General features: G+C 34.2%; 1 long non-coding RNA gene across 3 annotated transcripts in view; it reads left to right on the top strand.

Annotated features, from left to right (window-relative positions):
- Positions 1-5,283, top strand: part of LOC117114493 — a 13,280-nt gene extending 7,997 nt beyond the window's left edge. For 2 of the 3 annotated variants that reach the window (XR_004446376.1, XR_004446374.1), the window contains 2 exons: positions 2,163-2,268; positions 4,202-5,283. This is a non-coding gene — a long non-coding RNA (uncharacterized LOC117114493). The remainder of the gene's footprint in view (positions 1-2,162; positions 2,269-4,201) is intronic. The other variant, XR_004446375.1, reaches the window with a different exon arrangement.
- Positions 5,284-12,444: the final 7,161 nt, after the last annotated feature.

Below are 12,444 nucleotides of genomic sequence, written 5' to 3' on the forward strand. Positions count from 1 at the left end.
TTGTTATTGCTCGATTGTTGCACTTGGGCCATTTTTGGGGCAAACTATCTTACTAACTATTAGTTAGTAAGATAAAAGACTGTATCCCTTAACAAACTGCATGAATTAAATAAGTGTAAAAATATGTACTAGAATTTAAGGTTACATGGTTCTGAACTATACACTGTTAATGTTATACTCATTTTAAATACCAAAATAGTCGCACAATGTTATAGTGCACTTTTGCGCTTGGGCCATTTTTGGGGCAAAATATCTTACTAATTAAACAATTTATCCCTTTGACAAACTGCATAACTGCAATCAGCACAAAAAGTTGTCTTAGAATGAAAGGTTTCATGGCTCTAGACCATTCACAGATAATATTATGCTCATTTGAAATCAATCGTAACACAATTTTATTGCACAATTCTTGCACTTGGGCCATTTTTGGGGCATAATATCTTACTAATTAAACAATTTATCCCTTTAACAGACTGCATAACTGAAATCAACACAAAAAGTTGTCCTAGAATGAAAGGTTTCACGGCTCTAGACTGTACACAGATAATATTATGCTCATTTGAAATCAACAGTAAATACCATTTTATTGCGCAATTCTTGCACTTGGGCCATTTTTGGGGGGACATATCTTACTAATGAAACACTATATACCTTAACGAACTGCATACCTGAAATAAGCATATAAAGTTGTTTTAGAAATATAAGTTTCAAGGGTTTAGGCAGATTATTTTTAAAATTATCGTTATTCAAAAATTAATTTTATCACATTTACGCACTGATACTGTCGCAAATTAAAAAATATACCCCTTTTCAAATCGCTTTTTAAACATGAAAGGATAAAGACACCAAGCTGATATTTGGAACATCTGATCATCATATATAAATTAATTAATGGTGCAAGTTTTAACAACAAGCGTACTTGCCCACAGGGTCAAAGGTCACCGTGAAAATGAGGCATTTTTGTGCATTTTTTGTCCCGAATGACCTTTTGACCTACGATTACCCCCTAAAATGATGAGTTAAAAATCCGGAATTTTTTGTGTTGAAACATTTCCAAGTACATATTAATAATTTGTTGCATAAGACCCATTTAATAACTGATTTGGGTATTTTAATTTGGTCTAAAAATGGAAGAAAAATTACGTAACCAAATAACTTAGGGTGTTTACGAACCAATATTTTCGTAACGGGGTCCGGTATATCAAAAGTCATGTCATATTCCTGTTCTACAGCCAAAAGTTAGTCTAGATATCAATTTTCAGTTAATTATCTTTATTCTATTTGAAGATATGGCTAATTGAAAATGCAACTTTACAAACATGTCATAATTGATAGCTAAAAAGGGGTATGACCCTAAAATTTCAAATGGCCGTAACTTCTAAATGACTTGGAATTGGCAAGTCAAATTTTGGGTTTGTTCGTCAGACATGTTGGTGCACATTATATCCGATTTTCAAGAAAATCTGAGACGGTACCCAGCCATGATTTTCTGAAAATTTGTTGAGTTGGCACGGAATGACCCAGCTTCTTAAACACACCCAGTGAGATGTGTAGGCTTGGAACTGACACCTATAAAAAGGTAAATTCAGTATACTTCAATGATAAAAAAATCATGTAATGCATCTGATACCTACCTAATTATTTATGAGGACATTACTTACTTGGTTGATTTCAACATCTACCATGGTTTCTCTTACAACACTTCGAGAAATGTTCTCCGAATCTGTCATACCACCTCGTTGAAAACATTTAAAATCCTCAGCAAGTGTCTGTAATGTCCTGTGTTCCCTTGATGGATCACCTCTCTCTATCTCATCTTTGGTGAGATTACAAAACAGACAGCAATACCGTCCTAAAATAAACAATTATTTTTCAAAGAGTTTTTGTATATACAGTACAATATGGTGTTTATACAAAATATGATGAATAAGCATAAATGCTAAAATATTAGTATTTATTATTATTAATAATATATTATTATTATTATAAATCATAGCCATAACATACAAACGTTGCGTTATGACACTTACCATTTGGTCCATTGAGCCCATACATCCTCGTAAGGAACTCGTAATCGCCAAAAAAAAAATAGTCTAATGCGATGACCCCTTAAATAGAAAATTTGTTTTTCATATTAAATTGCATACATTTTTTTTTCCAAGAAGATAAAGATAGATTTGATAAGGCAAAAGAAATTCAAGGCATCGAGAAACAGAAGTGGCTGCAAGATACAGGGAAAGTGTTAGGACATCCAGGAGAATGTGATATGTAAGTATATGATTTTTAATCTAAAAAGCATTCTTACCTCCAGGTATCATCATCTAACTTTTTGGTATCATCGAAGACATCAAGGAAGGTACTTGCAATGTTAATAGCATAGTGAAGGCCCTCGAAACATCAGCACGACGATGATATTGTGAAGGGCGTTTGGCTTGCTCAGACTACAAATTTGAATTTCAAACTTTGTGCTACCGCACCCCCCTTCCCCTTATCACCGCCGGCCTTTATCCAAACTTATCATATCATATCATATCATATCATTTATTTCGCCTCAGTTAAAATTACAAAAATTACAAACAAAGACATTGCACAAACAAAGGTAAATCAATGAGGCAGGATTGCCTAAATGTTATAAATAAAATAACAGTCGAGAGGCTCTCCACAAAGAAATACCATACACAAAGAAGTAACATGAAAGTTAAAATTTAAAAATCAGTATAAAAAGTTACGTTGCATTATTAAAATTTAAATATATAAAAATTCCAATCCTTTAAGTATTTTTAAAACAGTAAAATTGAGATAAAATATTGGTAAAAATTGCATTTTATTTCATTTAAAACATTAGGCTAGGTCAGTAAGGTATTTTTTTAAGTTATATTTAAAAATATTATAATTAGTTAATAATAATTGATCACCGAGATCCACAGGCAGGCCTCTGAAAAGTCTGACAAACGAATTAAAAACAGAATGATAAAAGCTGTCAGTCCGAGCGATGAAATTATTACGTAACTTAAGATGGTCAGCGTGTCTGGAATTTACAGAAATATATTTAAAATCATCCAAATCATACATGTTATATAAACATTTGGCTACAAAATTAATACAAAAATAGTCAATACGATTACTAATGGAAATGAGATTAAGACGCTTTAAACGTTCAGAGTACGGGCTATTGCCTGTGGATCTCGGAAAGCAGATACGTGTAACTCGTCTTTGAACGGACTCAAGAGTAGCAATATCTTTTTTATAGAATGGAATCCAGGCAGGAATACCGTAATCTATAAAAGGCCTAACTACAGCTACTTACAACCTCAAAATTATATCTTTATCGTGACATTTAACGATACGTCTCACAAAACCTAACATGCGGTTGCTTTTAGACCTAATATATGAAGTTTATTTAAAAGAATTGTATGACTAACTTTATCGAAGGCCTTGCGCCAATCGAGAAATATCGCATCAATATGAGGCGGCGAACGTTCATCAAGTATTTTAGACCAATCAGTTACTACGTCAGTTAACAACGTAGTACATGACCTGCCATTGAGAAAACCATGCTGGCTATCTGGGAGAAGTTTGTTGTCATTAAGAAAAAACAAAAATTTATGAGCGACAATTCTCTCAAGCAATTTACCAATAGTAGAACATAACTTCATTATTATGAAGGTGGATATTGTTGTTACTGAAAAGTAATAGTGGTTAAAATAATTGTTACTCATATTTTTATCCTAATTTCACATATTGCATGAACAATCCATCTTTTAATTTTTTTGTGTAATTAAATAATACAAAATTTTAGCTTTAATAAAAACATATTTTTTCCCTATCAATATTGATTTATGCACAATGGAAATTAATATAAACATGTTCAGTTTAAGTGAAAGAAATACATATTTACGCATGGTGTTTGTCAAGGTATGAAAAGAGCAGCTATCGAATTTCAACTACTCTCACCACTGGGGCCTATGACTTTATATCCCCCTTCTGCAGTTGCAGCCTCACTCTTGACAACCAGGTCTTCCAATTTGCCTTGCAGGTACTCATCAACCATTTCGGATTGCCTACTCCGCATCCTTCGCTCTGAAGCTACTGTTCCTGGTTGTAGATACCCTTTAATAACATGAATTAAATTTGTAACTTTTGGTTTTAAAACCAAATTCTAGTAATATGTTATTAACTAATTGCATTTATACCTTTTTAGTTTGCGGAGTTGCTGCCAAGCAGGATCACAGTCAACCTTGATAGCCAGTGACCTGTCAACATCAACTATGGATGGAGTTGCAGATGCAGAGATTTCGTGTGCTAATTGATTGTTGCTATCCCCATGTGATATCACCTCGCGTAAAGATGACATTTCCTGTGTACGTCGTTGAAGACTCCTTTTGCACACATTGCTGCTGGATTTTGCTGCTTTTGTGATTACAGCAATCTTCACTGGCTGAAATATTGTAATCACACAATTTAAATACAGTTTTCAAAGTGCTACTGCATTACAAATGCAATTAATAAAATATTTTCTAATGCTGTAATTATGTTAAAGAATGTTAAATTAAATTTGTTTAGTATAAAATAATTAAACCCTAACCCTTCCTCTAGTTTGGATTTCAACCTCTTTGCACTGCTTGAGAGATCGATACACCACTTTATTAGCCAACTGTTGAACTTCAACTGGTATAGCATTTTGATTTTCCTCAATTTCTTGTGCAATTGTGGTGATTGCACTGGATATTCTATTGTATTGTTGTTCAGCTGGTGTAGAGCACTTATGTTGATGGCAGTCATCAAATTTTAGGGTTTCACCGCATGATTTACATAACAGTTGCACAGATTTCAATGAGTTCTGAACAATCATGGATGGTGTTTTCACATCAGATACATTCACAGGACACCTGCAGACAAAACAAGGGCATTGTCGGTCTCGAAGTGTGCCAAACAGTTTTGATAGTTTCTACATTTTCTACTGACATAATACGCAGACAAATGGCACATTCAAATAATGATAACGATGATTGATCTTTGATTGTAAATTGTTGATTCAATGCATTGTGCTGTAAATGCTTAGAACAAATGATGGGTTTCATTCTGTAACCTGTTTTTTTGTTGTTCTTTGAATAAATAACATGAAAGGCACAGGGTTCGTACGGGTTTTGGAAAGTCATGAAAAGTTATGGAAATTTGTTTAGGTAATTTCCAGGACCTTAAAAGTTATGGAAAAATTATTTGGTTATGGAAAAGTTATGGAAATATGTAGAATGTGACAAATAAAATAAATAGTATGTCAAACATTTGTGTTGAGTTTTATTTTTAAAAAAACAAATCATTTTCTCAGAATTTAGGACGATTTCCGACCGACTGTCAATTTCCTCTGTGCGCCGCGGCACACTGTAGTCTGTACTGATTTTTGTTAATAAACTGTCCTGGTTGACTGAACCTTGGCTTTGCTGCGCATGTGCAATTGTAGTTGGAAAAAAATTAGCAAACAAAAACTAATGCAGGAGTGCTTGGTGTGACGACGAACGAAGCATGTTGTGTAACATGCGGTTGGATGATGAAAGTCGGCGGCTGATGGTTGAAAAGTATCGAATATGCCTGGAAAGTGTGTTTTTAACGATTTATGGCTTCGGAAAGAACATTACAAAGGTTGGCTTGCAAATTCGGGAACAAACGATCGTCATACAGCACAATGTATGTTATGTTCGAAAACCTTCGATATTGGCAACATGAGAGAAGCCGCTGTTGTTAGCCATATGAAAGGGAAGAAGCATCATAATTTAGTGTCTACTGGAAGCTATTAAATTATATAATTATATTGAATTGGAATAACCAAATATTAGACAAGCTAGCTAGGGGCCTAAGTCAGGCCTAGAGAGGTAGCCTAGGCTAGGCTCAAACATGCTAGGCCTTGCCGGCACCGACGTCCCGCCGACTGACTGCAGTGCTTCTAAGCTTAGCTTAAGCCTACTAGTACTAGAGCTAGACCGGTTTTGGAAATTCAACATTTTGGCTCTGGAAAACTCTTGGAAAAGTTTTGGAATTTTCCCAAGTTCAAAGTGTATGAACCCTGAAGACATGATATTTCTTAGATGTTGTCTCCATACGTATGGTGTCAGAGCGGTATGTTTGTATGAAGCTGTTTGTTTGATATGTGGTATAGAGGGTGAATGATGCTGTCTTCCTTCTAGTGAGAGATCGATACCAAGATGATTTAGAATTTCTGGTTTTATAGTTGATAATGAGTACTTCCTAGTTTTAAATTTTGTGCCACATATTCAGCAAATATTTAATAATGATTGCTTGTGATTGTCCATAATTATTAAACGACAACAAAATAAACGACACCACCATTAGTTAGTGTGTTAACACTGTATATTGCCCAGGCCTATACTTTATACAGTGTAACTCGAGCCTAGGCCTAGATGTCGGCGAAATCGTTGATGAAAATTTCTCTTTGTAAAGTAATTATAAATAAATATACGCAGCTTTTACGTCAAAACAAAATTTTGGTATATAGTAAAATGAAAGTTGCTCTAGAAGTATGAAGTGACTAGGATCTCGCACAATCAGACGATAAGTTTGATGCTGATTAGCACTTCTTGTTCGTAAATAGTGAGGGCGCTATTTGTTTACAGTGCCGTCGTTAGCGATCGTCGAAAAGGCTGTATTATTTTCGGTAAAAACTTAACAAAACTATCATTTTTTGCACTCTGATTTCAATAGCCGGTACAAAATTTATATAAATATCTGTAACTTTGATCATTTGCAGTAATAACAAATATTACGGCATGTATGTTTGATTTACTACATGAATATTATCACAGCCCCCACATTCCCTCGCTCGCTCGCACTTGCTATACATTTCTATCAAGCGCGGCTGGAAAAACAGAAGAGAGGCTTTCGACAGTGTGAATAAGAAACATCGCGTTGAAAACATACATAATGTCGCAGTTCCCTATTTATGAAACCACTGTGGGGCAGCAATAACAGAAAAATTGTTACAGAATTTTCTGTAATATCTAGCCATACCAATTAAAGCGCATCAATTGCTTTTTACCATTAGGTGCAGGGAATTCAGAAATAGCCTGGACCTTAGCTTCAACAGGTTTAACCTGCCCCTGCCCAACAACATGTTCCAACAATGTTACAGAAGCATGGCAGAATTAAATTTTAACTAAATTAACAGTAAAATTTGCTTCTGCGAGCTTGTCGAAAATGTCCTTGGTCTGTAGATGGTCTTCCCAGCTTTCCGTGTAAATAATAACATCGTCAATATAAGCGACGCATCCGTCAATTCCCGCTATAATCATATTGACCATTCGCTGAAATGTAGCAGGCGAATTTTTCATGCCAAATGGCATTACCTTGTACTGGTAGAACCCATGTGGTGTTACGAATGCTGATATTTCTTTCACTCTGTCAATTAAAGGTATCTGCCAAAATCCTTTTAACAAGTCAAATTTTGTAACATATCGTGTATTTCCGATTTTGTCGATGCAATCATCAATTCTAGGTAGTGGGTAAGAGTCAGTTTTTGTGGCAGTACTTACCTTTTGGTAATCTGTGCACATTCTGTAGGTCTTGTCTGGTTGTTACTTTCAATAAAGTCATTGTCGAGTAAAAATTTGATTTCATTTCATGTATGTTTAATGGGATACAACCTGTATGGGTGTTGCTTCATAGGCATGGCATCACCAACATCAACATCATGGTATATCAAGTTTGTGCGTGTTTGAACGTGCGAAAATAAATGTTCATATCCACAAATAAGTTGTTTAATAAGGTCATTTCTCTGTTCTTCATTCAAATGTGAAAGCTTCTGGTCAATATTGTTCATTATATAAGAGATTTGCAACTTTGCTAAACCAAAATCAGTTTTATTAATATATTCATCAATAGGTATCACAAGTGATTTTTTTCTTATGTCTAGATATGTCTAATTCTATTTTATTCATAAAGAGACAAAAAAAATAAAAATAAATAAATAAAATACTTTTTATTTGAAGCAAATCGGCTGAATATTTTTCATTTTATGAACAATTTTGTATTTTACTGAGATGAGGGAATTTTCTTATACTTTGACTCATCACATAAACTAAATAAATGAGAATTTGTACTACACTTCCCCAATGCAATAGTAAAACATGGGCTTAGGACTACTGGCACCTATTTATATACATCCCCTACCAAACCTCCTCCCCCACGCAACAGTAAAATTGGGTTCAGGACTGGCACTTGTTCATCTCCTACCTCCTCCCCTACCCCTGCTTGTGTGATAATCAAATTTGGCTCTAGATGGGAATTATTCACCCACACCCCCCCCCCCACCCGTGCGACAGTAGAATTGGGCTCTGTACTGGCACCTGTTTATATACTATGTACAACTTCCAAGACATTTATCTTTCTTTTGATATAAATTTTATTGAAAACAGTTAAGAATAATGGTAAGAAAAATAAAATTGAAAAAGAGCAATTTTCATTAATATAACCTCATTTCCAACAGTAAGCACGTGGCTGTTGGCATACCTAGTGTCAAGCAATTCCTCAGTATTCAAACATAATGTAGATTGTACCGAACAAAGAGGCCGGGTGATATGTTCATCCCGGTCAATAATTTAAACATATTAATATGACAAAGTTGTTTATTCTTTCGCCTACCAGGTGTATCTATCACATAATTTATGTCATTTACCTTCTTATCTATGGTGTATGGACCATAATACCTGGCTTGTAACGGCTTCCCAGGAATAGGAAGGAGAGCGAGAACTTTGTCACCAATCTCAAAGTTTCGTTCTTCTGCGTTAATATCATATCTGCTCTTCATTTTCATTTGAGCAGCTTGCAGATTAGACCTAGCTACATTAATAATTTATGTTTAAAATCAGGTACATATTGTAATATATTCACTGGATTTTCTTCCACAGAGAGCAAGTTTTCTTTAAGTAGTTTAAGCGGTCCACAAACTGTGTGGCCGAATACAAGTTCAAATGGGCTAAAGCCAAGGGAGTCTTGGACAGATTCCCTTGCTGCGAAAAGCAATAGGTGTATGCCCTCATCCCAGTCATTGTTAGTGTCGAAGCAATATGTTCTTATCACATTTTTCAATGTATGGTGAAATCTTTCTAATGCCCCCTGGCTTTCAGGTTGATAGCAGAAGATTTAAATTGTGTAATTTTTAATTCATGCATTACTTGTTGGAAAATGTTAAACATAAAATTAAATCCCTGGTCTGACTGCACAGACTTGGGGAGGCCCACCAATGTGAAGAACTTTATCAAAGCTTTCACGATTGTTTTAGTTTTAATATTCCTTAAAGGAATAGCTTCGGGAAATCTAGTCGAAGCGCACATAATGGTTAATGTATACTGATTGCCTGCTTTGGTTTTAGGTAATGGACCGACACAGTCAATATTATTCTACTGAAATGTTCATCAAATACAGGTATAGGTTTAAGATGGGCTTTAGGGATTTTTTGATTTGGTTTTCCAACCATTTGTCATGTATGGCATGATTTACAAAAAGTTGACACATCTTTCTTAAGATTTGGCCAATAAAAATGATTTAGTATTTTGTGATAGGTTTTACTAACACCTAAATGTCCAGATAAAGACGTTTCATGGGCCAAACTAAGTATTTCTGGACAGTATAGTGGTGGGACCACTATTTGATAATTAACAGTCCATTCGTCATCAGCTGGGACATCAATCAACTGGTCTCCATTTTCTCATTAACTCACACAAGTCTCTATACTTAACAACAGAGCACACAAAACACAGACAAGCCAGCTTTAAATTCTAAATTTGATCAATTTATTTTCTTCAAACATCATTAAGTTATACATCAATCAAAAGCTTACTAAATTAAATTTCCAAAAATGCATATGCAAATTAAAATAGCGTATCCAGTTACAATTTATGCTAATTTGCATTCATGAATATTAATTAGGACAGTAATAAAAATCATGTATTTTCAAATATTGTACCATCAAAATCACATTTTCTATTATATTCAATACTTTAAAAGACATACTATGTAAGAACAAGTATCTACAAACATTGATCCAAGTGTAGTAAGAGATAGCATGAATATTTATATTTTTAAAAAATAATTTAGATATTTAATATTTTAAACATAAAAGTTTGCCAAATATGCTGAAAATCAAAATTACAATAGTGCTCCCTAGCACATTTGAATTATATGTATTAATAAATAAGTTCAAAAAAAACCATTTTAGTTGAAAATGGGGAAAAAATATTTTAATTAATTTAATAAATTATTTATATTAATTATAAAGTTCGCAAGTAAAATAAATGCCAAATATTTTTCCAAAGATGTTAGAATTAGTTAAAATACAAGTAAATTATATAAATTTCAATAAAATAACTTTAGAATATTAAATTAATTGATATTTCAATTAAATTATAATTAATTAAGGTAAAAAACCCTATTGATTTGAATAGGGAAAAGACCTTACATTATGTTAAAATTTAATTCCCAACAACTCTACTTCCAATACTTATACTTATAATAATCATATATAATACTTATATATATATCATTCCTATGAAATTCTAGAAAGCAGTTCTTATCCTTTCTAATACATAAATACTTTTCACACCTAATACACCTAACTACTGTATTGCTTTATATGATACCTTATGCTTATCATAGTGTTAAATATGGGTTAGTTGTTGGTGACCTTTTAATGAGTAGTATAACACATTTCCTTTTATTACACTGCAAGCTTTTATTCACACAAACTGTACGTTGGTTACAATCAGCTAAACTCCAGGTTTCAGATGTTAGAGAACCATTTTTGAGTGGAGTCAGCTCAGGTCTGTACTTTCTTCTGTGTACTCCTAACTACTAAATTGAATCTAACTACTGACTCGGTGATATGGGGATATTTTTTTCAACTAATTATTGAAGGGAGTAAGGTAACTTGCTGGGGGGGGGGGGGGGGGGGGGGGGGGGGGGGGGTGCCTGATTTAGCAAATCTAAGTCTATAATAATAATAAGTAAATGTGTTAAAACATTTGGCAACAACTAAAGGAAGTTGGTAGTTAGAATTGAAATGTGAAATGTGTGTGTATATTTGCTTACTTGTCTGGCAGAATTGTTTTCTGAAGTATCAGTAGGTAGTTACTTTAGTAGGATAGCTGCTTTCAGCTACTTGTACGAAAAGGTAAGCCTCTCTGGTCTTGCCTGTCGGGTAGAATATGACATTGACATGAGATTCTTTCAAAACAGTCAAATAGGTGTCTATCATCTCTGTGTGTGATTTTGGGGATTTTATTAATTGGGCTTTGATAAGTATGAGTATCCTCGATTGTAATGTGGGGTTTCAACATTTGCCCAAGTTTAGGGCCGTGTTTGAGGTGTGAACATATTAACATACAAAGTCTCTGTCTATAACTGTACGAGAACTCATTAAAAGTGATGAATGGCTTAGGAGTTTTGTACTGTAGTATAACGTTGCACCATCTAAAGACATTTTGAGTATGAAATTAAAAGAAGTCATTGCTGAAGTCCTTATTTAATCCATGTGATTTGAGTTCCCCAATTATCGGAAAATCCCACGTGTCTTTAGTATACCTCTGCTCAATGTTCGGCAGTTGCAGGCATTTGCAGGTACATTGAAGGATGTAAGATCTTTCAAATAGCAGGCCTCTTTGAATACTGTTTCCTGTCCAACCGTGAAATCAAATGCCTGGGAACTTTGTTGATCTCCTGCCGCTTCCAACTTTTCCTCTGGACTAATAGGTTTTCTTTTCATTTGGTCTTTTACCATGGACTAAAGCAGATTGTCAGACCTTTCAGGGCTCATTCGTGTGTATCTGAAAAGTAAAACTTGAAATTTGTTTGTTGCATCAAGATATTAAAATTATAAGATGTATTATAAATTGCATGGAAATTGTTTTTGTTGAAAGTATGTAACAATTAATACCTTGTTTTTGCAAACAGCATTTTTCAAGACCAGTTTTCTTGCCGTTATCTACTTCATCTTCATGATTTACAGCATAATGATGCTCAAAAATCTTTAATATTCGCCCGTGCATGAATTGAATGGGTTTCTTCGATAATCATTGCAAATAAACAGTATGTTGGTTGTCCAGGAGGGACAACCTTGAATTCTTAGAAATATCTTCAACACAGTGTAGTACAATTGTGCCTGGTTTTGTGTGCTGCTTTTTTGTTTGAAAAATTGAACTGTGGAGCAAAGACAGTATGTTGCATTGAGCTTTTTATTTTTTTTATTCTTCCAATGTACTATAGGACGAGGGCTGTGGCAACCATAGGTGAGCTTTGATCTAACCATGGAGGTATAAAATTATACCTCCAAAATGTAATTCTAGTGGAGGCAATAGCATGCATCTTAACTGTGGAAATTTAGTAGTTTATTGTTCCTTTTCTTATGTGAATTAAGTTGAATAGGTTCCAGATGCCCGG

The sequence above is a fragment of the Anneissia japonica genome, unplaced genomic scaffold (assembly GCF_011630105.1).
Source record: "Anneissia japonica isolate Jap-2015-1 unplaced genomic scaffold, ASM1163010v1 scaffold1374_len1023071_cov147, whole genome shotgun sequence".
In the NCBI taxonomy this organism is placed as follows: Eukaryota; Metazoa; Echinodermata; class Crinoidea; order Comatulida; family Comatulidae; genus Anneissia; species Anneissia japonica.